A 27,645-nucleotide genomic window follows, 5' to 3' on the forward strand; every position below is an offset into this window, starting at 1 on the left:
CGATGCCTTCTTTGACCATAAAGTGGCATTTTTCCCAGTTGAGTACTAAATTCACTTCTTCACACCTAGTTAACATTTTGTCTAGATTTTTCAGACAATGATCGAAGGAGTCCCAAAGACTGAGAATTCGTCCATGAAAATTTCCATAGAGTGCTCGATCATTTTATGAAAGATGGCCACCATGCATCGCTGGAAGGTGGCTGGAGCATTACATAGTCCAAATAGCATTCTTCGGTAGGTGAAGGCTCCATATGGACATGTAAAGGTAGTTTTCTCCTGATCCTCAGGAGCAATGGGAATTTGGAAATATCCGGAAATTCCGTCAAGAAAACAGTAGAACATTTTTCCAGATAATCGCTCAAGCATTTGATCGATGAAAGGAAGTGGAAAATGATATTTTCTTGTGGTGTCATTAAGCTTCCAGTAATCAATACAAACTCGCCAGCCTGTGATGGTTCTCATTGGTATCAGCTCGTCCTTTTCGTTCATTTCGATCGTCATTCCTCTCTTCTTGGGTACTACTTGAACGGGACTTACCCAAGGTGAATCCGAGATTGGGTAGATTAATCCGGCATCAAGTAGTTTGATTACTTCCTTCTTCACCACATCTTGCATGTTGGGATTGAGACGTCTTTGATGTTGGACCACGGGTTTGTATTCTTCCTCCATGAGAATCTTGTGAGTACAAAAGGAGGGACTGATGCCCTTGATATCTATGATCTTCCATGCGATAGCCTTCTTATGGTTTTTGGAGAACCTTAAGAAGTTCGTCTTTCTCTTTTTTAGAAAGGTGAGATGAAATAATTACTGTGAGTTGAGAGTCTTTTTCTAGAAAGGCGTATTCGAGATGGGTCGGTAGTTCTTTTAACTCTAAGGCTGGTGGCTCTTCAATTGATGGTTTTGATTTTTCATTACACTCGGTGATCTCACATACTATTTCTGATGTTTCTTGATTGTTGTTGATAGCATTGAGATTTGCGTTATCTAAGATAGGTTTGGTGATGGTTTCGGTTAATATTTGTGTTTCCAGCCTGCTAGCGATGGAGGAATCTCGCACATAGCAACTCACAATAGAATCGATGATGTCGATACAATATAATGCGTCATCGTGATGTTGCGTATATTGCATAGATTTTCCTATGTCAAAAGTGATTGCCTCGTCATTGACCCTGAGAGTGAGTTTGCCGTTGCAAACATCAATAACAGTCTTTGCAGTGGCTAAGAAGGGTCTTCCTAAAATCAGAGGTACACTTTTGTCTTCCTCCATGTCTAGAATCACAAAATCTACTGAGAAAACAAACTTGTCAATTTTGACAAGCATGTTTTCAACAATGCCCCGAGGGTATTTGACAGATCGGTCTGCTAACTGAATGCTCATGCGGGTGGGATTTGGTTCTCCTATCCCTAGTTTTGCAAAAACCACATAAGGCATTAAGTTAATACTAGCTCCTAGGTCAGCCAAGGCATTGTTAACAGACAAATTTCCTATGAGACAAGGGATAGTAAAGCTCTCTGGATCGGTCATTTTCGGCGGCAGCTTGCTTTGGAGGACAGCTGAGCATTCTTTACTCAAGGTGACGTGCGAGAGCTCCTCCAGCTTCCTTTTGTTGGTCAGCACTTCTTTGAGAAACTTTGCATATGTCGGCATTTGAGCAATGGCTTCGACGAAAGGGATGTTAATGTGGAGTTGTTTGAAGAGTTCTAAAAACTTCCCGTACTGAGCTTCCAATCTCTCCTGTTTCAGCCGTCCAGGGTATGGAATAGGTGGAACATAAGTTCGGACAGACTCCTTGGGTTGTACGGTGCCTGTTGGGATCAGTCTTTCCTGCGTTTTATTAGGGAATTCCATTTCCATAACTGGTTCTAAAGTTGGTGAGGCAACAGTGGTTGTGCCACTTCTTAATGTAACAGCATTGGCTGCTGTATTTGGGTTTGTTATAGTGTTGCTTGGAAGAGCGCCAGGTGGTCTTTCAGACAGTTGTTGGGCAATCTGTCCGATTTGGGTTTCTAGAATCTGAAGGGATGCTTGTTGACTTTTGAGATCGGCTTCATGTTTTAATAATACTCCGCTGATATCAACAGCTCTTGAGTCGGCTTTCTTCTCTGCTTCATTTGTTTTGGTCATCAATTGGATTAGCATTTCTTTGATCTTCGAGTAGCTTGGGTTTTGATGGCTACTAGAACTTTGATCTTGAAATTGAGGTTTAGGTTGGAAGGGTTGATTCATAGGTCTCTTTTCGAATCCGAATAAAGGTTGAGTGTTACCTCCGTCTTTCCAGCTGAAATTCGGGTGGTTTCTCCATCCTAGATTGTAGTTATTGCTGAAAGCGTTGTTCTGTCGAGCGATGAAATCGACTTCTTCCATGGCCATAATGACTTGTTTACAGTCACTTTCTTTATGACTTCCTCCACAAGTGTCACAGGTGGGTCTGGTTTTTGTCAGCTCAGCTTGAAGTTGTTCGAATTTTTTAGAAAGGGCTTCAAGTTGTGCTGTGAGAAGAGTGTTGGAATCAACGTGTTGTATTCCGTTATGGGTAGGTGTAGATCTTGGTGGGTTGTAAGCGAAACTCTTCTTTGCGGACTTCTCCAGGACTTCAAATGCTTCGTTAGGTGATTTGGATCCCAGGTCTCTACCAGCGATTTGGTCGATGGCCTGTTTGTTTGACTGGATTGTGCATCAAATAAAGTTTGTACTTGTAACCATACACTCAGTCCATGATGTGGGCATCTTCTCAGAAGACTTTTGTATCTTTCCCATGCTGCGTGTAACCATTCATCATCATCGGTCCGGAATCCGGTAATGCTGGCTCGGTATTTGGCAGTTTTATCGGGCGGAAAATATTTGAGGAAAACTGTTCAACCATCTAGTCCGAAGTGGTGATGGAACCAGAGGAAATAGATTCTATCCATTCTAGGGCTTGGCCCCTGAGAGAGAAAGGAAAGAGTTTGAGTTTAATTTGATCGTCTGAACAGTTTTGGATTTTAAAGGTTCCGCGGATTCGTAGGAATCGAGATATGTGAGAAAGAGGGTCTTCGTCGAGGAGACCATGAAATTGAACTGAATTTTCCACCATATGAATGGTGTTTGATTTGATTTTGAAATTTTCGGTGATTTCGGGTGGAGCCACTCCATTGCCATAGCCTTCGAGAGATGGCTTGGCATACTGGCTCATGTTCGGCTCATTGTTCTGGGCCGCCATCATTTCTTCGATTTGATTTTCTCCTGATTTGGTGGCGTCTACTGATTCTTCTTTGATTGCTTCTGCGGTTTCTGTAGTCCGTTTACGAGTTCGTCGACAAAAGAGTCGTTCCGGTTCAGAAATTGGAGAAACAAGCTCACGCTCAAAAGTAGAGGACATACATGAGGCTAAATCAAAATAACACTAAAGTAAAAGTTAGCTAAAGTTAGTCTAAGTTGAACTATAAGTTAAGCTATTTTAAACTAAACTAATGTCTAAGTTAGTTAAACTATTTCAAAAGTAAGATAAATAAAGGTTAAAAATTAGGCTAGCCGTAAAATTATGTAATTTAGTATTTAGTAAAAAAAATAAAGATAAAATAAAATAGAAGTTAAAAATTTTTTACAATTATAAACAATGATTAAATTAAAACTTGGATCGTTCTTAGAAATGTACCGTGTCCCCGGCAACGGCGCCAAAAACTTTGATGCGTGCGTGCTAGTGGTATAAAATATAAGGGATCGGATATTTAGCTTTTGCACAAGATCGTGTTTTAAATTTATAAAAGTGATTTCTACAAAGACTAAACACACACAAAATAGGCAAGTGTACCTATCGTATATGTAGAATAGTATTAAGAACTAAGTATCGATCCATGGACACAAATGTTTCTAATAATGAATCGTTGTTACTTTAATCGGAGGTTTTAATCATTTTGGGGTTAATTTTCTTCAAACCTCTTATAAAATATAAATACTTATATATATAATATATAGGTGACCAAGAAAAGAGATTCTAAACGAGTTGTTCAATTATGCGAAGGTTACCATCTAAGATCAAGAATCCACTCCATTTTAGCATTGATAAATAATATTTGAACATGTGGTAAACTTGCCATAATAATATATGATAGATAGCTCCTTAAACCTTAAGTGAGCATCTTTGGCACAAAGAAGATAGCATGCGCATTTTAAAGTCCACCCTTTCCTAATGTCATGCCATCTCAATGATGTCAATTTAAGTTGGCAAGTAGTTTCGTAAAGTAGAAAGATTAGGATTGACTTCGATTTCTTAAATACCAATTCTAACAACTTCGGGTGGTTGTAGTTTAGTCACACAACCTCCCCTTGGTTGATTTATGTAGGTTATAATTACACATTCCATTAACATATGATTTCTTTAACTAGCATGATATCCTAAGCAAAGCCATTTTCGGATTACCAAGACTTAGAGAAATATATCATAACTTATATCTCATCATTTCTAAGTACAATATAAGGATCCGTTTTTCGATAATGTATCAAAGTATTTATATCTTTCAAGAACATGAATCGATCATGAACAATTGCCAATAGAATTGACAACCACCAACTTTGAATTAGTGATTTAAGATGGTGAAACATTTCTCATCAAAAGATAATTGTAATATAACCATGTACTTTACTAGACTACACCTTTAAACGCGATACGTGATTGACCATTGAAGACCCCATCGTGTACCGCGATGGGGGGTGCAGACGGGATTTTAAGGTTTATATCTTATTCTTCAAAAACAATAACCCTAACTCCGTTTTGACGAAGCAAAGGCGATTCCAGAAGTCCATAGAGGCGATTTTGACCATCATAGCTTGTGCAAAGACCTTCCGCATGATCCATATCCTCCGTATCGAAGATTTGATGATGTCAAGGCTTGGCTAATCTCCTAGAATCGCACCCGGGATGTATAGTTTGTAATCTTTACAGTTTGTCTCATGTGATTAAGAACACTTATGTATAATTATTGATGATTGATATATGATTATTGATGTTTGGTATTTCTGTGTGTTCGGTCGGTTTAGGTTTACGTTAGTCTGAACGATCTGTTACTAGTTGTTAGATAATTAATCACATAACTGTTTGGTTTGGTTGAATACGATAAAACATACAATTGCCCTTAACTGAGTCACACTGGCAAGGACTGTTTGATAACCAGTGCCGTGTGTAAAGTAATTGTTGATGTCTAAGGTTTTGTCTGATTGATCAGTTTTTAGTTAATCATTAATAATTAATTTGTTAGGTTGCATGAGATAACTGTTGGTTGCTTACTTAAATTCCCAGGTGTGATTTGCTTTGTTAACTACTTAATACTTGTTTACTTGTTCATTGCTTAGTTCTCTAAATTCAATTTAAATTGCTTGTGTGATCAGCACTAAACACTAGTTACTTCATAATATTAAATATGTACATGAATTGCATTGACCACATACTCCTTGTGATACGATACCCTACTTGCTCTAACTATTTAATTTAAATTAGGTTTTTGCATGACTCAAACGACGGTCATCAAAATGGCGTGGGAAATTTGAAAAACTTTTAGCCCGATAGTACCTCGAAGAGTGTTCATAAACCAAAGTTGTTAACTGTTAATTATTGCCATTAATGCCAAGTCATAGGTTTCTAGTCATGGTTGGTTTGTCAGCTTCTCATTAGTCTTACTCACAATTGTTTTTATAACGAGAAGTTGAAAATGGGGTCGTTTAGGCGAGGATAAAGAGTCAGGGGGACATGTACACATGTTTATATCGTGAACCTTATTCCTCCGGTATGTGTGTGAGTTGACCCAAATATATATAATACACATATAATATATAGTATACACATGTCATTTGAGTGTTTTCATTGATGTTCATGGATTACGGGATCGTAGTTGGCAAAATGCAAAAGTGATAGAGGCAATTAGGTTAAGCCTCGTCTGGATGAGCGTGAGTTGTGTACTGGGGGGTTGGAGCCTCATACATTATACATATGAGGATGGTTAATGTGAGGGGCAGGGGGTTGGGTCCCTTAGAAAACATTTCTTTGACTTATTTTTCATTTGTTTAACCCCGACATTATGTTACGAGACGATCCGGCTTACTAGGTTTAGTTGTAATTTTATTTGTATTTGTTTTTGTTTTTGTATTTGTTCCATTAGTTGAGGGGGTTGTGGAAGAGATTGATGAAAATCTCGTCAGTGATGACGAGCCGGAACTGGGTAAATTAAATGAACCTAATCAAAGTAAAACTAAAATTAACAAACCAGTTTCGAAGGATGATACCAGCAATTCTAAGGACAAGGAGAAGGTGAAAACCGTCCCCTATCCCGATGCCTTGTTGGCACCGTCAAAGGTGAATATGGCATTGAAAAGGGGCACACAACAAGAGGAAATGTGGGAAACTTTTAAACAGGTTAAAATTAATATACCCCTCTTAAATGCCATTAAACAAATTCCCGCAAATGCTAAGTACTTGAAGGAATTGTGTACACAAAAAAGGAGTCATAAGGATCCTAAACAAATTGATTTTACCGATAACGTGAGTGCAATTCTTTCGGGTTCGCTTCCACCGAAGCTACAAGATCCGGGAACGCCCATTATAGCTATTCAAGTGGGTGATTTTAAAATGACTCGGGTGCTTCTAGATCTTGGAGCTAGCATCAGTATTCTCCCAGGAAGTCTATACGATCAGTATGACTTTGGCCCGCTTCGTGCGGCTGCCACCACGGTTGTCTTGGCTGACCAGACACCGAAACTTCCCCGAGGAATACTGAATGATGTTATTGTTAAGGTGGAAGATTTTTATCTTCCAGTTGACTTTTTAGTCCTCAATTATGTTTCAGGTGAGATGACCAAACAGCCTACGGTTATCCTTTGGTAGACCATTTTTGGCTACTGCAAATGCCAACATTAATTGCAGAAATGGTACTGTTGATATGGCATTCGGTAACCGTATGCTGAGAATTAATATTTTCACACGAGGAGATAATTCTCCGGTCGATGACGAGTGCTTCATGGCTGATGTCATTGACGAGTGCATCCCGCTATACAACTCTGTCGTCAGCTCGGATGGCACAGCGGATACGTGTTTTGTGTTTGACAGATTACAGGTGGAGACAGACGAGTTGCTGGAAGAAGAGGAAAGACAGATGGAGATCGCAGTTCTGCCAGAAGACCGTCCACCATGATCAGTACAGGTGGAACCACTTCCCGAGAAGATTGATACTGGGTTGAAACCGTCAATGCTGGAAGCACCGAAAGTCGAGCTGAAAGAGCTCCCAAAGCATTTAAAATATGCTTTTCTTGGTAAGAATAATGCATTGCCTGTTATAATAGCTTCTAACTTATCTTTTGAACAGGAAAATGCTTTGATGGCGGTGCTTGTTGCGAATAAAGAATCAATCGGGTGGACAATAGCGGATTTGAAGGGAATCAGTCCCTCAATTGTGATGCACAAAATCTTAACAGATACAGCTGTCAAACCCGCGCACGATACTCAGCGGAGGTTGAATCCGAATATGAGGGAAGTGGTGAAGAAGGAAGTACTGAAATGGTTAGATGCTGGCATTATCTTTTACATATCAGACAGCACGTGGGTGAGCCCGACACAGACAGTACCGAAAAAGTCGGCCATCCAAGTCGTCAAGGACGACTCAAGTAACGAGGTCGCCACCCAGCCGGTAACCGGGTGGCGCATTTGTATTGATTATCGAACACTGAATGCGACAACAACAAAAGATCATTTTCCGCTTCCGTTTATCGATCAAATTGTTGAAAAGCTATCTGGTCAAAAATTTTATTGCTTTTTAGATGGGTATTCCGGGTATAACCAGATAGCTATTCATCCTGAAGATCAGGAAAAGACCATGTTTACGTGCCCGTATGGCACATTCGCGTTTAGGCGAATGCCATTTGGATTATGTAATGCCCTCTCCACCTTTCAGAGGTGCATGATGAGTATCTTTTCATATATGGTGGGGGAGTCTTTGGAAATTTTCATGGATGATTTTTCGATTTTCGGCACATTTTTCGAGTCATGCTTAAACCAACTCGAAAGGATTTTGAAAAGATGTGTCAAAACGAACTTGGTTCTTAGTTGGGAAAAGAGCCATTTTATTGTCCAATAGGGAATCGTATTGGGCCATGTTGTGTCAAGTCATGGGATCGAGGTGGACCGGGCTAAGGTCCAAGTCATTTCTACTTTACCTCATCCCACCAATGTCAAAGGCATTAGATCGTTTCTGGGGCATGCCGGGTTTTATAGACGGTTTATTAAGGGTTTTAGTGACATTACCAAACCTTTATGTAATTTATTAAGGATGCCCCTTTTGATTTTAATGATGAATGTGCTAAGGCCTTTGACGATCTGAAATTAAAATTAGTTGAAGCCCCGATCTTGTAATCACCCGATTAGTGTTTACCTTTTGAAATAATTTGTGATGCAAGTGATTATGCAGTCGGGGCTGTTTTGGGTCAACGGGTTGACAAGAAACCCGTTACTATATACTATGCAAGTAAAACCCTCTCGGATGCTCAATTGAATTATACCACGACCGAGAAGGAGTTACTAGCAGTAGTATATGCTCTAGATAAATTCAGGTCTTATATTTGGGGTAGTAAAGTTATTATATATTCTGACCATTCTGCTGTCAGGTACCTCATGGAAAAAAAGGATGCAAAACCGAGGCTTATCAGATGGGTTTTGTTGTTGCAGGAATTTGATCTAGAGATTGGGGACAAGAAAGGGAGTGAAAATGTTGTTGTAGATCACTTTTCCCGAATTATGGTGGAAAATGGGAACACAGATGGGCCCATTAATGTGTCCTTCTCGGATGAGCATATTCTGGCATTTTCACAAAATCTCTGGTTTGCTCATATTGTTAATTTTAAAGTTGCAGGTGATTTACCAGAGCATTGGCCAAGGAGAAAGAAGAAACAGTTGATGTCCCAAGCTAAACAGTACATCTGGGACGATACAGATTTGTTTAAAATTGGTGCAGATCAGATGATCAGACGATGCATACCCGAGGAGGATGTCAGATCAGTGTTGGAACACGCACATTCGTCTGCATGTGGTGGTCATTTTAGTGGTCAGAAAACCGCTCGAAAAGTTTTAATGAGTGGTTTCTTTTGGCCTTCAGTGTTTAAGGATGCTCACGAGTTACACATTGTTTAAAGTGTCAACAACTCGGGAGTATTTCTAAGCGGGACAAGATGCCCTTGAACCCGATCCTAGTTGTCGACATTTTTGATGTCTGGGGAATCGATTTCATGGGCCCGTTTCCAAATTCACACGGTAATTTGTATATCCTAGTGGCCGTCGATTACGTTTCTAAATGGGTTGAAGTGATAGCCACTAGGACAAATGATCACATGGTCGTTTGCAATTTTGTTCAAAGTAACATTTTTTCGAGATTTGGAGTCCCCCGAACAATCATAAGTGATGGGGGATCTCATTTTAAGAATTATAAATTCGGAAAGTTGCTTAAACGATATGGTCTTGATCATAGGATTGCAACTCCTTACCATCCACAAACGAGTGGACAAGTTGAGGTTTCCAATAGACAAATTAAACAAGTTTTACAAAAAACCGTTCGGGCGGACCGAAAGGATTGGTCAACTAAGTTAACCGATTCCCAATGGGCCTAACGAACTACTTATAAAACGCCAATTGGAACCACTCTTTATAAACTTGTGTATGGAAAGGATTGCCATTTACCGGTCGAAATTGCGCAAAGGGCGTTTTGGGCTACTAAACAGGTTAATATGGATTATGATTATGCAGGTAAGGCAAGAAAATTGGCTTTGTGCGAGATCGAGGAGTTGAGAGACGAGGCATATGATTGCGCGTCCGCTTACAAGGCAAAGATGAGAAAGTTCATGATGTTAAAATCCGGTTGAAGAATTTTGAAGTTGGTCAACGAGTGTGGTTGTACAACACAAGGATGGAACTTTTCCCGGGTAAGTTGAAAAGTAAGTGGACGGGCCCATATTTGATTGTAGGAGTCGGGAATCATGGTCAGTACGAGATTGAAGATTTTGATGATCATTTGAGGCAAGTGGTAAATGGCTATAGACTGAATCCATATTTAGAGATGAAGGACATACACTAACTGAATGAGGAATAGGTGAATTTTATTGTGACTTCACCGGTTTATGAAGATACCTGAGTTCGAGGCATTGGCGAGCTGTAGACTTTAAATTCAGCGCTTACGGGAGGCAACCCGGGCTTTGTAAGTGTCTGTCCAGTTTGTTTTATTTGTTATTGAGTCTTTTACTTAGTGTCGTCTCGGGTTTTGTGCAGTAAACGCCAAGTGTGGGGAAGTTCGTTGACGAGTGGAAGTTAGAAAAAGTCGGTAAGCGTTGGTCAAATTACACGCCCTTCCAGGTATGTAAATGTGTTTTGAGTTTTGAACGAGTTCAGGGTGATGTCGGGATGCCAAATGGTGCGTTTCTGAAATTTTTTCGTTCTGTAACAGATCTCACCGCGATACGCGATGGGCTTGTTACCACCTCCATCGTGTATCGCTATGGAGTATTGACACCAGGCATCTGTGACGTCATAGCAATACGCGATGACATCACAAACACCCCATCGCGTATCGCGATAGGGTGAAAACCCAAATTCTATCACAATTGGGTGGTGATACGCGATAGCCACCCAATTGAACCATCGCGTATTGCGATGGGTCATGGTTGGCCCGGTTTCCCATTTATATATTGACTCTTCTTCTTTTCTTCTTCCGTCTTCCTCTCTCTCTCTCTCTTCTTCTCCGGCGAAACCTCCACCGCACCACCACTCCCCCACCATCCATCATCCATTCACCACCCCCGTCGCTCACTTCCCACCACCATCCATCACAACCACTGCCACCATCACTGTCTCGCCGTCTATCTACCCACCACCACTGTCTCGCCGTCAACCACCATCACCATCACCTTACCCTCACCGTCCACCCTCACCACTGCCACATCCACCGCCACCCATCTCTCTCACCATAACCCAGCCACCCCTCTCACTGTAACCACCACCATCACCACAATCTACCACCACCACTCACCACCGCCGTCACTCCACTGCCACAGAATAGTCATCAATTCCGTCACTATCCTCACCATCCACCACAGTCAACACCATCATTCACCGCCGTAAATATCTCTGTCACAATCAACCACCACCGCCACAGTCTACATTATTGTTATTATTATTTTCATCACACACCGACATTCAGGTACCGTCTTCATTATTATTATTGTTTTCATTATTTTGTGTGATTCGAATTTGGTGGTAGTTGTCGGGTTGTTTACGGTTCGAAGATCATTTTTGTTGAATTTAGTAGTCGAGCTTAAGAGTCGGCTTGGTTTGTTTAGTGAGATTGGATTACGGAGTTGAATTTGGGTCTGTTTAGAAGTTCGGGTTAGTTGCTATTTTGCTAAACAGTTGTTGGGTTGGTTGAGACTGTTGTTAGGTTGGTGTATACTTAAATATTATGGTTGCCGGGTTGGGTTATTCGAGTTGTTTATTGAGTTAAGGGAAGAGGTTGTTCAGTTTATATTAGACAATGTGTCGAGTCAGGTTTCTGATGTTCACACTTAAAAATCATTATTTTATTATTAAATTAAAGATAGCGTTGGTTTGTTATTAAACGATTTCTGTGAACGTATTTTTAAAATATTTTATTAATACAACATAACCCGAATCGACACATCTTTATTTTGCTATGCACGTTTTTCGAGACAGTTTGTCAGTTTGTGTGTTAGCTAGTTCGAGTCAGTTAGTTTGTGTTGTTTTGTTTGGTTGTGTGTGGTTAATCAAGTTATGTTGAGTCTCGGGCCGGCTTGATAGTTTGAAATTAATAAGTTTAAATTGTTAATTGATTACCCGCACGTACTCAATCTCCATTCGGGCAGGTTAATATGGTCTTTAGAAATACGCACAGGGTGTCCCCAAATTTCTTGTCTTTATTTTTTTTTCTTTTTATTTTTAATATTTTATTATTTTAATATTATTTTATTATATGGGACGACCGCGGCCGAAATGCTATATGGTCGTCGCCACATCGACCGTTGACATATCTAACTTACTTGTTTGATTTTGAAGATATGTCTAACGCGCCTGAGTCTTCACGGCGCAAGAGGCAGAGGACTGAGCCTCGCGTGATACGCTATGATAGCGAGGAGGTGTAGATTGTCGCTGGCATTGAGCCAGCGGATATTATGCGAGATGGACGTATTCCACATCAGGTCCTTCAATTCTTCTTGACATCGGATGAGTATACGAGATTTCAGAGGATTCGACAGATGTAGCTACTTCGCCACCGTTCTTTTGACTCTACATTGCTGCACGATTTGGTTGTTGATGTTTAGGTACGTGCACTATTGACATGTCCATGGGAAGCTGTGCTCGCGTGTGACTCGATTCCGTATGTCGAGCTCACACGTGAGTTTTATTCGACCTTTGACTTTACGCCCACGGACTTCAGTGAGACACGCGCGGTATCCTTCTCACTGAGACGGCATCTATACAAGATGTTCGTCCCCGATTTAGCTGTGGCCACTGGATTTTATACAGCCGAGCAGGTTCAGGCTGTTGACTTCCTGCAGAGTATCCATGGTTACACGACACATCAGCAAGCGCCTCGTGATCACTGGCTCACGGAGACTCAGCTCGGCCAGTATTGGGCGAAGATCGCCGACGGGGCCCACTCCAGTGCTGTTGTGGAGTCGTCTATCAGGGACCCCGTCCATCGCTACGTCCACAGGGACGTTTCCTGTACTCTCGTCGGCCGACATTCGGGCCACGAGAAGTGCAGCAACTTAGATCTGCTGTGTTTATATTCTACCATTGGCAGCCGACTGGCTAATGTGGCGATGCTCTTGCTCACGTCGTTTGCACGGGGTCGCAGTTTATCGGGATCCTCGGCACGCTTAGCCTTAGGGCCTTATATTACGAGGATCGCCAAGCGACTTGGTGTATTTTAGCGTTATCCGGTCAGATATTTTACGGTGAGGCCAGCTACAGGCGTTTTCGGAGTACTGGAGGCCCGTCGGGCTGGGATCGTTGAGGAGCATGATCCACTAGCGTTGGTCTCGGTCCGACAGGGCCCGCAGGCACCACCACCAGAGTGATCGGAGGCTGCAGTTTCTCTACAGAGAGGTATTCCGACACGTCGACAGCGTGCTCCGACTTCACACATCATGCTACCTCAGCAGCAGCATCCACTCAGACAGCCACCACCCTCTTCATCACGCCAGCCGCAGCAGCCCGTCACATTGGCTATGATATATCAGCGGCAGTTGGAGATACAGCAAGAGCAGAGGGCACAGCGGGCCCAGTATGATGAGTATTTTCGTTTGTTATTTGTTACTTCACAGGTACCGCTCCCACAGTCATTGATCATTACAGTTGAGCAGCCAGTGGATCCGTAGGACGAGGCAGCTGATGACCCACCAGCACAGTAGCTTTTTGGTTACCTTTGTCACTTTATTTTGTTTTTATTAGTATCATGGGTTGTATTATGTTATATTATATTTTGGGGAATCATGTATGGGTAACTGGTTGGGAGTATATATTTATATATCTTTTGATTGCTGATGTGTTTGATTTATTTGTATATTTTGTTGTAACTGAACTTTATGGATGTTGTTCGCTATAAACCCTCACGAGACCCCACTCATCCTCCTGAGCTACCGGGAGGTTTACAGGGCTTGTTGCATATGCTAAATGCAATCGTGATTCCTACGAAAGCGAGTTAGGTCTTTTAATGTTTTTAGCTAATTTAACAGAATTTATTATGAAACAACTTAATTTGGCTCGGTAAGTGTTTTAATAAAAAAAACAAATATTTATTTTCATAACTCTTAAAAGACCTATGTCTTACACTTGTGAGAAGCTTTCTTCTACACATCTCGAGATTTTGGAGGTTCGATTTTTAGTTTGGTAATTGGATGAGACGAGAGTATACGAGTGTTTATGAGAGTTCACGAGCCGACTGGTCCTTCTCCAGTCCCGTTGATATCAGGTGATTTCAGTTTCATAATTTATTTTGTTTTTATTACTTTAAACGTTAAAAGTGTAATTGTATAATTGTATAATCGTCAACCTTATTCCTCCGGTATGTGTGTGAGTTGACCCAAATATATATAATACACATATAATATATAGTACACACATGTCATTTGAGTGCTTTCATTGATGTTCATGGATTACGGGATCGTAGTTGGCAAAATGCAAAAGTGATAAAGGCAATTAGGTTAAGCCTCGTCTGGATGAGCGTGAGTGTGGGTACTGGGGAGTTGGGGCCTCATACATTATACATATGAGGATGGTTAATGTGAGCGGCGGGGGGTTGGGTCCCTTGGAAAACATTTCTTGGACTTATTTTTCATTTGTATAACCCCGACATTATGTTACGAGACGATCCGGCTTACAAGGTTTATTTGTAATTGTATTTGTATTTGTATTTGTATTTGTATTTTTTTCGTATTTGTTCCATTATTAAGCATCACGTTATTATGCTTTAAAAAAAGCCAAAAAGATGTCTGTTTATATTCAGTTATGTATTCAGTAGTTCGTTGAGTTCGTTTACGGTAAACAAAAATGTGAAATCAGTATGTATGTTAGTTTGCTTATTTAGAGGTTATATAATAAGTCAGTCAGTTGAATAGTAGTTTCATTTATTTATATGTTTTGTAATAAGCCGGGTCGGATCGTTTGAGCTACTTAAATATTTCCCTTTCATACCCTTACACCTGGCCCCGTTACAACCCTTTTAAGACCTCTTGATTTGCATTTGTGTCAAAGCAGCTTGATGGATGAATATGTGCTTGTGAGTGATACTGACAGTAGAGTGATACTGGCACATCTTTTGCTAGTCCATATATTAAATCGAGAGGAGAGATGTTATATTACGAGGGGTATGAGCATGTGTGCCTTAACCGAAAACAATGTACACTTGTCTGGGCGGCTCTATTGTATTTATTATATCACTTAACTGTATGTGTGAGACGTCAATCTAAAAACAGTGTCAGTCTGGTAAACTGGGTATGACCTTAAGCCTTACTATTATTAACGGCGATAATCTACATACCTATGATGGAAGTTGATGTTTGCTTTAGAGTTTTGCTTGAGGGCAAGCAAAAGATAAGTGTGGGGATGTGATAGTCGGTTAATTTGTATATGTTTTAGTTTGTTTATTATTCAGTTTTAATCGTTTATCCTAGAACTTTCGATACTTCATACATGTATTATTGGTTTTCAGGTCACAGATGTTCAAGTACTCAGTTTGGACCGGTTGTGACATGGTATGAAGACCTGGGATGTCCAGCACGCAAAACGAGGAATCTTATAGAAGTTTGCTGGTAGCAGGACCCATAGCGGTACGCGATGGGCTTGCTGAAGACCCATCGCGTACCGCGATGGGGTGGTTAAAATAAGTTGACTTTTTGGTCAATCGCGATACGCGATTGACCATTGAAGACCCCATTGCGTACCGCGATGGGGGGTGCAGACGGGATTTTAAGGTTTATATCTTTTTCTTCAAAAACAATAACCCTAACTCCGTTTTGACAAAGCAAAGGCGATTCCAGCAATCCATAGAGGTGATTTTGACCATCATAGCTTGTGCCAAGACGTTCCGCATGATCTATATCCTTTGTATCGAAGATTTGATGATGTCAAGGCTTGGCTAATCTCCTAGAATCGCACCCGGGATGTATAGTTTGTAATCTTTACAGTTTTTCTCATGTGATTAAGAACACTTGTGTATAATTATTGATGATTGATATATGATTATTGATGTTTGGTATTTCTGTGCGTTCGGTCGGTTTAGGTTTACGTTAGTCTGAACGTTCGGTTACCAGTTGCTAGATAATTAATCATATAACTGTTTGGTTTGATTGAATACGATAAAACATACAATTTCCCTTAACTGAGTCACACTAGTAAGGACTGTTTGATAACCAGTGTCGTGTGTAAAGTAATTGTTGATGTCTAAGGTTTTGTCTGATTGATCAGTTTTTAGTTAATCGTTAATAATTAATCTGGTAGGTTGCATGAGATAACTGTTGGTTTCTTACTTGAATTCCCGGGTGTGATTTGCTTTGTTAACTGCTTAATACTCATTTACTTGTTCGTTGCTTAGTTCTCTAAATTCAATTTAAATTGCTTGTGTGATCAGCACTAAATACTAGTTACTTCATAATATTAAATCTGTACACGAATTGCATTGACCACATACTCATTGTGATACGATACCCTAATTGCTCTAACTATTTAGTTTAAATTGGGTTTTTGCATGACTCAAACGACGGTCATCAATAGCATAAAATTTGGTCGCTGGTTACGCAACACGGTAAATTAAATATATGCTTAATTAATCTTTGTTTTTTGTTTGTGCCAGATGAATCTCATAATTGTAATGAAATTCAGGTAGAAAAAGAGTTGGCAGTCTCCAAAGAAACTATATCAGAAATGGTCAAGTGGATTTCACATCAACCGAACCACACCGTATTGAAATACGATGTATATGACATAAATGGCTATACATGTCGTACCAAAAATCATGACGGTTGAGTTTACCAAAACAGTGGGGTTGCTGTAGAGGCAACATATACGCACATATCTAAAGATCAAATATCCTATGAGCAAACCTCATACTATGGTGTTTTACAAGAGATATGGGTACTTGATTATCATATTAAAAAAATCCTTCTTTTCATGTGCGAATGGGTCGATAACAGAACGGTCAGACAAGATACTCTTGGTTACACGTCATTCGATCTCAAAAAAGGAGGCTACAAGGATGATCCGTTCATATTGGCTTCACAAGCAAGACAAGTGTTTTATGTTCAAGACCAGTTAGATGTACAAAGATCTATTGTACTTAGTACAGCTCCCAGAAATTATAGAGATTCGTATGACGATGCCAATGAGGAATTTAGTGTTGTTATTTTTCCTCACAATCATAATGTATTTCCTGGTGTAGATCCCTGTGATTCCCGCATTGATAGACCTGAATGTAAACCTGTAGTTATAAATACATAATACCTTGGACAACTGAATGGTTTTAGCTTCTTAATGTATTTTGAAATTAATCAAGTACCGAAACTGAATGGTTTTAGCTTCTATAGTTTATTGGTTAATAGTCCAATGGTATGCAATTGCTCCAAATATAGTGTAATTTGATGTATTTTGGACATTATGGCAACTGTTATGTCTTTGGTCTAATTTATCTCTGTAAATTGTCCTAGCTAACTGTTATGGTATATCAGTATATATGGTCAACTGGTATGCAATTGCTGCATTTATAGTTTTTTAACATACAACCAAATACATAATTGAAGAATCAACCAAATACAAATTTTAATAGAATCAACCAAATATATACACAAAACTTCAAAACACCGAAAAAAAACCATACATTATCATTAACAAAATTATATACATTTCAATACAAATCAAAAGATTAACATAAACTGAACACTATAACACTAACAGATGATGGCCACCAAATTAGCTTGCTTGAATATATATGCCCTTGCTGACCTTTAGACTCGTTCATATTTCCGTTGACGATCGATTCTTCATCTCTAGCTACTTCTTACTTGGTTAATGCAGACACTGAATTTAGCTATCAAAGACACTAGTAAAAGCATACTTCGTTTTGCAATCCGGGCAGTAGTAATCTCTCATCCCAAGATCCTGCAAATAATTTCGACTTATTAAATTGAAAAAAATATAAAAAACCAAACCTTAAAACGATGACAATATATTTTATCACACCCTGCATGAACCAACACTTTACACCCATCGCAACGAACCTGACATAAACACAACCGTCCAAAAATATTTTATCACACCCTGCATGAACCAACACTTCATCACCACCAAGTAGGATGATCCAAACTTTCTTAGAGACCGGACACCTTACCTTGATTTTGGAAGCCAAAATACAAATACAAAAAAAGAAGGGCAACTGCCACAAAATTAATTTGAGTCATAAAGAAAAATTAAAAAAGGATAAAAACAATATAAAAAACTTGCTTTAAATCCCAACTGACAGACAAAGAAAAATAAGCAGTGGATATAAATGTAAGTTTTATCACCTGAACATGATTTAAATAAAAAATGGCACATGCACAAAGTGTGAACAATTCATTTTAGAATTAAAGTGCCACATTGCAACAACCTCACCCATGCTTGGATTCTCTTAATTTATCTGCAGTGTTTATAAAATATAACTAAAAAAAAGTGAACTGATAATTAACTGATTCATTTTAAATCTTTAACCAACCAAACCTTGACTCAACCCATCTTATATCTATCCCATGCACTGTTAAATGGCCAACATATATAGGTATCTACTCCAATCATTGTACCAGCATGCACATCCTAAAGTCTGTATATACACCGTCTCCATTTACAAAGAACTCATTACCACACCTCCTGAAGTGGCTGGCTATTGTCTGCTTCCATCACAAGAGTTCACTAAAAAGGGATAATTATGAAACATTGTTCACTAAATCTCAACTTCACTAAGCTACAATGATGGTTTAAATTCAAAAATCCAAAAAAAAAAACTTGTTTTTCAAGAATATCATTTTACCTTTTTCTATAAAGTAAAAAACATTACAGAAAAAACATTTACCCTAAGTCATACTGAAGTTCTCTAGATATCAAAATTAACAAAATCAATAAAAAAAAAGGTTTATAACTTTCTTATTTAAGGTTGTTCATGACAATCTGTAGTATTTATTCAATCATACTTTCAATGCTTTCTCAATTACCAAACACTCAATTGAGATCAAGTAAAAACAAACTTGAGTTGTCAAACATAATGAATAGTAATGATCATAGTGAATCGGAATCATAATTTTCAAATATGAAAAAAAATTAAACAAAATCAAAATAACTCATTTGTAGTTTAGAAATATGCAAATTTCTCACAATTACAAACACACACGACTAATCACAACATTTTGTACTTTATGCACAATATATAATGTTAAACACACATTAAGCCATACGACAATAACAACATGATTAGTCGTTATTAAAGGCTAATCTATATCATATTCAGATTAGTATGTCATTAAGAATAATCTGTCATATTCTCATAAGCATGATTTAGTGGAGAAAAAAAAGGTTAATTTGGTAACTTGGGTAGTGAATCGGAGAGTTTAATCGAAGGATAATAATTGGCAAGCTTCTTATATGTTGTCCACTAAACATTCTTCTTCGACATCAGGATCTACAAACATTCAATAAACTTTCAATACATGTTTAAACCAAAGGTTTACATGGAATTTAAATCAACGAATTGTGAATACAAATAGAATACCTTGTGAAATCGAAGAGAGATGATAGCCTGAAGGTTTTATGTTCATCGATTTGGTATGATTCGAATAGCGATTCGCATTAGGCACATTTAAATCGAGTATAAGTTAAACCGGAAACCTATCGATCAAACAAACCTGGTGTCAGTTTAGTTATAAACTGGAACAAACGAACTTTCTATCAGTCGACCCTAATAAATTGACAATGACAAATAAACTATGTATCAGATTAGCTCTTAAAAAAAGTAAGTCGATTAACATTATGAACACAATAAGCATACTCATATAGTGAAAATCATGAAAGAAAACCCTAATTCGTGGGCTGGAGAAGAGACAACTGAGTATTCCCAAGTCGAAGAGAGATGACGGATGAGTGTTCATCGATTGCAATGCTAAGATTGTCATCGTGGAATATAGAGCCTAGAAATCAACCCTAATTGTGAAAAGGGTGTCCTGCAGATAACGAATTTTGTAATACAAAATACCGTGAAATTAATAAAAACCCCTAAATTAGGGAGAGGGTAGATAATGTAATATAGATTAAGTATTTTTTGAAACAAAAATTATCTATAAAACTATGACCATAATATTTCTAAAAGGTGACTAATAGACACTAGACCTTTAGTAACACAAAACAATATTCGTGATCATAGGTATTGGCTTTTAGACACATCATCAAATAAAAACAATGACGATTCCTCGTATTTAGTCACACAAAAGAAGTTTAACCATGACCATAATAAACTACTGTATGGTCACACCTAGTAACTCATGTAAGTGACCAAATCCAAAACCATTCGGTCACATTAATAAAAAACTACAATGACGGTTGGTAACAACTGGCCACACACATCTAGTGTGGATATGTTACCTATGTTTTTGGTCACATGAATAAAAAATCAATCAATACCATGGAGGTTGGTAACATTTGGTCACTCTTTTGTTCAGTGTGGCTAGCAACTGTCACATTATTTTATTGAAGTGTGGCTAAAATGTGAGTTTATGGTCACGTTCTTTTTGAAAACATGACCAAAGGTATCGTGACGGGATTTTATTGTCACACGAAATTGAAGTGTGTGCCTAAAAGATGTGTTTATGGTCACGTGTGACCAAAGGCCTCGTAACTAGGCTGTTTTGTCACACGAATGCTCAAATGTGTGGTTGAAACTAAGATTAGCCACAGATTTTTTCAAAAGTGTGACAAGACGGTTTTTGTAAAAAGTGTGACTATAGCCCAGATCTGACATAGTGTATTGTTGGTGCATTTTGTGACCGTCGCTATGCAATTAGCCACAGCCTCGTAACTGGGCTGTTTCGTCACAAGACGGTTTTTGAAAAAGTGTGACTAAAGCCCAGATCTGACATAGTGTATTGTTGGTGCATTTTGTGACCGTCGCTATGCAATTCTGACCAGCTGAAACGAATTGGTGAAGTTAGGAACAACTTCACGTGTTGGTGAAGTTAGGAACAACTTCACTTGTTGATGAAGTTAGGAACAACTTCACGTGTTGGTGAAGTTAGGAACAACTTCACGTGTTGGTGAAGTTAGGAACAACTTCACCTACAGGCCCAAGCCCAAGCCCGCAAATTTGTTTTATCTATATATATATATATATGTGTCATGTTTAGGGTTTAGTATTCAGAAAAACTGAGAGTATTTTGTGTAGCTGTCATTGTTTAGAGAGAAACAGATAGAGAGTGTCGTGTAAGCAAACCCGAGGTTGAGCTCACCTCGGGTAGGCCGTGTTTTTGTTTATGTTCGGTATGTAACGTGTTTTGATTATATTATAAATGATCTGCAGATTCGATTATCCATTCGTGTGTTTGTTTATGTGTAATCGTGTTCTTCGCATATAACATCGTAAACGAGTCTAGGAGGATTCCGCACTCCTAGACCTCGTGCGGATCTCGTATCGATCAGCGACGCCCCGGGGGGACTTAAAAGTGGTATCCCAGCCTTAGGCTCTTATGCTATGGTTCGAGATCTGCGTTTTGGTGTTTTTGGCACGTTTCAGATCGATTTTTGGTCAGAACAGCTGTCAACGGCGAAGTTGTCGCTAAAATTTTAGGGTTATGGCGAAGTTGACTTTTTTGGCGAAGTTGACTTTTTCTGGCGAAGTTGACTTTTTGGCGAAGTTGACTTTTTGCGAAGTTAAAAAAATTGAGTAAAAATTTAGTGATAATATTTTTTTTTTGAGTTTTCGTCCGAATGGCCAGGTTTACACGATTATTGTGAGACCGAAAACGTTGTTCCGACAATGAGTGAAAATTGGTATCTTTTGGTCTTACGTGTGAACAAATACGGGTCAACTCTGGATATGGAGTTGAAGTTGCGAATGGGATATTGATTGAAACTGAATATTGACACATATTTGGTTATTTGGGTGATTCGACAAAATTATTTTTGGGCCAACAAATAATTATTGTTCGAGGTTAGCCAACTGAAGAAAGTCAGATTTTGTTCGGGTTTTCTTCATTATTGGGTCGTGGTCAAAGCAAATTATTTAGGTTATTTTCAAGGCGTTCGAGACTTGGATCCTGGAAACGTGGGATACGAGCATCCAAGATGCTTATTTATTAAGGTGAAAATTTTTGAACAAGTTGATTTAATCGGGAATTAAATTGTTTAAGCTCTCAACCTGAAAATGTGGGATACGTGTATCTTAGATACTTATTTATTAGGGGTGAGCTACTTAAATAATTTCATTCTCGGAAATAATAAGAAAGGCATTTGATCGTTATCCCTGGTGATTGAAGATGCCGGATTTATTAATAGTCATGTGTGTTAGATTCCATTAAGGTGCATTTTGCGACCGTCGCTGTGCAATTCTGACCAGCTGAGACGAATTGGTGAAGTTAGAAACAACTTCACGTGTTGGTGAAGTTAGGAACAACTTCACCTACAGGCCCAAGCCCAAGCCCGCGAGTTTGTTTTATCTATATATATGTGTCATGTTTAGGGTTTAGTATTCAGAAAAACTGAGAGTATTTTGTGTAGATGTCATTGTTTAGAAAGAAACAGATAGAGAGTGTCGTGTGGGCAGACCCGAGGTTGAGCTCACCTCGGGTAGGCCGTGTTTTTGTTTTTGTTCGGTATGTAACGTGTTTTGGTTATATTATAAAGGATCTGCAGATTCGATTATCCTATTCGTGTGTTTGTTTATGTGTAATCGTGCTCTTCGCATATAACATCGTAAACGAGTCTAGAGGGATTCCGCACTCCTAGACAAGAGGTCGACGTTAAGCATTGCAACACCAAAGATTAATTATCAGACATCTTCACCAAGCCTTAAGCCTTTACAAGTTGGAAGATTCAGATAGTTGAAAGAAAAGATGGGCATAGAACAGGTCTAACTTAAGGGGAAATATTAGAATATAACATAATGTTATATGTTATATTATAAGCCTAAGTTAGTCCGAATTTATTATGACAGGTATGGCAGTTATGTACAGTTACTTTATTAGGTAGTTATAAACAGTTAGGATGTATTGTAAAGTTGTGTCTGCATGGGAACCATCTTGTCCTTTCACATGCACCGGTCCCTACATATATATACATGGGTTTGTAATGTACTTTGTAAAAAGCAGAAGTTACACATATTCAATAAAACATCTTTGTTGTTTTATTCCTTTTTTGTATAGTAAGTTCTACAACAGAAGAAAGACAAAGTGCATATTTGCAATGATATATAAATATATTTCTCTAAATCACAACAGTTAAGTACGTAACTGTTTTATGTATTAAACTTGAATCGATAGGTAAATATGTATCTTGTATGCTCAAAGTGAGTTTACCATTTATTTAAGAGTTAATGGTCATTTTCGTCTCTGTGGTTTGCCACTTTCGCCACTTTAGTCCAAAGTTTGAATTTTTGTTAATTTTGTCATCACAGTTTTAAACATTGGCCAAATATGTCCCACCGTATAACGGCATCCAACTATGCCGTTAGTTTAAGAGATATTTTCGTCTATTACATTTTACTAAATATTTTAATAAATAAGTAAATAAATAAACATATTTTCCTTTTCTCTTTCTTCTCCAACTCATCCTTCTCCTCCTCCACCACCACCACCACCACCATCCCAACCCACCTGCACACCCACCTGACCACCCCCACATCTCAAACCTCAATTTACAATAAACCACCAGCCAACCCGTCTTCCATCTCCCCTAAATCAATAATGGGTTAACCCTCAATTTACCCTCACCCCCAATTCCACTGTTCCGATCGTCTTGATACAATTGGCGACAACAACGGGCGTGACCCACCTGCTCTTCCTCATGACAACTCCGCCCTTAATCGGTTATCAGAATCCATAGAAGTAATATTATTAGAACCCTCTAGTTCATCTTCAATACCAAGATTCTGGTGGCTGGAATTTGGGATTTTTGCCGGAAAACGAGCGGAAACCGCGGCCGGAAAACGAAAAAAACGAGCAGTCGCCGGCGTTGAATTTTGGGAAATTATGTGACGAAATCTGAGTTATTTGTGGTGGTGGTAACACGCGGTGGGGCTGATAGGTTGTGGTGGTCATAGACGGTGGTTGTGGTGGTCATTAGTGATCGTGAGTTGGTGGTGGCTTGATGGTGTCGAACTACAGGTTGAGAGAAGAGACACAGAGAGAGGGATAGAATATATTCTTTTAGCTTATATATATATATATATATATATATATATACTTATTAAAATGTGTTTTATTAATAAGTGGGTAAAATGACCAATATACCCTCGTATAAAAAGACAAAATACCCTTAAACTAACGGCATAGTTGGATGCCGTTAGGCGGTGGGACGTAATTGGTCAATGTTTAAAACTATTATGACAAAATTAACAAAATTTTAAACTTTGGACTGAAGTGGCGAAAGTGGCAAACCACGTGGACGAAAATGGCCATTAACTCTTTATTTAAATATAGTTTTGAACAACAACTTGCATTATATTAAGAAAACAGATATTATTTTGGAAATATAAATTAAGTTCCTTTTATTATGACATGTAACATGTGTCTTCCAAATGCATAGAAAACAAGAAAAGAGAAATTAAAATTCCCATTGTGAAGAGTTTATAGACTTAATAATCCTATACTCATCATAGTTCTCTACCATCGGATAATCAACTTCTTCCAAATCATCATTCTCACGGTACCAGTACTCCACGGGTGCACATTCTAACTTGTGGCGCATTCTCCAGTGGCGCGCTTGACACCCACGCGAACAATAGTTTACCTGTCCACAACCACATCTTCTAAATTCTTTACTTCGGGTCTCACAGTCCTCGTTGGAACATACTGTCAGACGCGGACCTGTCCGATACGGACTTGCAACGCCATATCCGAACCACTCAACCAAAAACCGGTTCACAGGGTGAGGCTTCTGCTTCGGTATGTCACACTTGTGGGCATCTAGTAACAGAAGGTGTTCACACTCATTTGAGTATGCTAGATTCGGTCGTTGTTGGTTGCCATGTAACTCAAGCAGGGACGAAGATGCGGCAGGTAATGAAAACCTTGCAGTTTTGAAGGAACGAATCAACGCAAGTTCATGTGCGTCGGCATCAGTAATAAGACGACGAGCTACCATTAAATTTTTCTCTGCGCCATAACCTTCTTGAAAGCAATGTCCGAGCTCCCTAATTGCATCAACAAGCCCGATAGAAGCGGCTTGGGCACATAGAGCAACTCCACCACTGAGGTCCTTTTCAGACCTCATGCCTCCACTGCCGTTAAACTTAATCAACGCCAGTGAGTACAACACCAATGCGTGTGACTTAGTCCCCGCCTTCTCCATTAGCGAAACTCCAGTTACTCGATTTTGTAAACAATAAAATCGGATCTAGTGAATTAAAAAAATACGAAAACATCTAAGTACATCAAACAGGCCGATTAATCTAGTGAACTTTTATTAATAAATCAAGTACTTAATAATTATCATTCCAGAATATAACACGCCTCATTGTTGCCAGCGTTGGCACACTTCTTCAAAAACCTGTGAACCTCATCACACCAGTGTCTAACTTTGACAGTGAGCATTTTCCGCACTAGCGTTCGACAAAACCATAGGATTAACACCTAATGTATTAAACCTCTTGCATCTAACAACATACACATTAAGCAAACGTAAACAAATTAGATCGGTTTGTTCTTCGATCATCAGTTCATAGTATATACAAACAAAACAGCAAATTAAACAAGTTGTTTTGTTTACGTATGAAATGGACCAAAACTTATGTAAGACGAGTATTGACAAAATCCATAGGTGAAGATGCAGCAGATGCAAGCATGCATAGGATTAGCATAGCAATATCATCAGGTAAAGATTCAAACAGATCAGATCTTAATTTTCTTCCCCTGCCTTCTGCTAGCTTCATCTTTTTCATGAAATTATGAAATTTAAAACTCACCTAATGTAGAAATGTGAAATGGTTGATTTAATTCACTGGTTTCTTATTAATAAAAAATGATTTTATAGTATAACGGTAATAAAATTAAATGCTTTAGATACTTGTTATATTTAGTTACTGCGTCTATGAGCAATTAATTTAATTTAAATTAATTTAAATATTTGGATTTTATTCATTTATTATGTTCTATTTAAAGTGAAGATTAGTATATAGTATTAAAACAAAACTATATGAAGAGCATGTCTATATAGGATGTCATACAGACTCTTGCAAAGCAATAGCTTTTAGCCCGCGTGTCACGCGGGTTTATTTAGATATTTTTTTTATTATTTTGCAATTGCATTTTTTCTAACTAATTGTTTTAATTTAATTTATATATTACGAGAAAGTTTGTTATAATTATTTAGAATTTATACACTTGCATGGTTATAAAGCTTCGGAAAGACATGGGCTATCGCCATGAACTATTTTTGGCTCTCATAAAATCAAATGAAGAAAAAAAAAAGAGTTAAAAAGAAAACAATAGCTTCCGGTCTCGAACATACGTACATACATATAGGTAGCAGGTAGATGATGCAACCTTGAAAAATGTTGTAGGTGAAAGCGGGCCTTTCACCCATACTCGTTCGACAGTGTGGGAGCTTTTACTTATCCATCTCGAGATAGTTGCTACCTATATGTTCTGATTCATTTACTACGAGAAAGCCATTATTCCCTCAATACAAGGTCAAAATATGATGTAAGATACCACATAAGATATGCAGGGAGTTAAGCATAGTATAATTAACCATGTTACTTTATATCATTCCTATAAGGTTACATTATCGCATGCAATGAATGATTTAAATTAATCCAATTAAGAGTATAGGGTTACATATAGATGGAGTTAAGCATAGTATTATTAACCATGCTACTTTAAATCATTTATATAAGATTAGATATCATTAACTTTTGAATTCATTCAGAAGATAGAATTACAAAGTTGACTCTGACTGAAAAACTATGGATAACAATTTCACATATGAAAAGAGGAGTGAGCTAATCAATATAAACACCATATGTGAAAAACTAATATAACAATTAGACAAATAAACTGTAGCAATGCAAAATGGTTAGCAATAGAAGACAATAAAACATAAAAGGAACAACTAAGACTCACTTCATGGTATGCATATCGGAGACAGGAAACAATATCTTAAATTGAAGATGACAATACGATGTAATCCATCGGCTGTTATTGAAACGACAATGATATGCACATGATGGTGCAATAATTGGCCAACACTAAATGGAACACCTAAATGTGGTATGTGAACAGCAAAATCATCACATGCAAATTGAATTGGAAATAAATATAACATTTTTACAAAGGCCAAAAAAAAACTACCATATCTTTATCAAACCAAAACAAATCATTATGTAAATTCAACCATAATATTAGCATAAAGTCATCATAAATCACAAGCCATACACGTACACACTCGTAAGTCGTATCACAGGCCTCACCGACCACTTGATGCCTCATCTCTGCAGCTTGACCGCTCCCTCGGAAATAAATGTGTACTTGCTGCATAATCATAAAAACATTACATCAAATCTATATTCTTTATAAAAAAGTAAATTCTTTGATAATTTAGTCAAAGATTTAACCTGCTACTTGAATACTTAAACGAACCTGAATAACACACATGCTTAGTAACAGGTAATATAAAAACCCGAACCCAAGAAAATAGCAGGTAATATCTGAGTTCTTTAATATAGAGATTTATCTCTGCTCTCTCAATTCTCTAAACTATGTGTCTTAACTTGTAACCTAGACATCTGATCTTCAATTCTCATTTCTCATAATCTAGGTTACTTTTTGGCCATTAATATCATGAATTCAGATTCCTAAATCCTAATAGCAATAACTTAAATCATATTAGTCCAACTAAG

The 27,645-nt window shown here is 38.3% G+C and overlaps 1 pseudogene; it reads right to left on the minus strand.

Moving 5' to 3' along the window:
* Positions 1-24,350: 24,350 nt before the first annotated feature.
* LOC143538818 (F-box protein At5g50450-like) lies at positions 24,351-27,400 on the minus strand (annotated as a pseudogene).
* Positions 27,401-27,645: the final 245 nt, after the last annotated feature.

This window comes from Bidens hawaiensis, unplaced genomic scaffold, assembly GCF_021521415.1.
Source record: "Bidens hawaiensis isolate Kalapana, Puna unplaced genomic scaffold, B.hawaiensis_p1.1 tig00011729_1, whole genome shotgun sequence".
NCBI classification, from domain to species: domain Eukaryota; kingdom Viridiplantae; phylum Streptophyta; class Magnoliopsida; order Asterales; family Asteraceae; genus Bidens; species Bidens hawaiensis.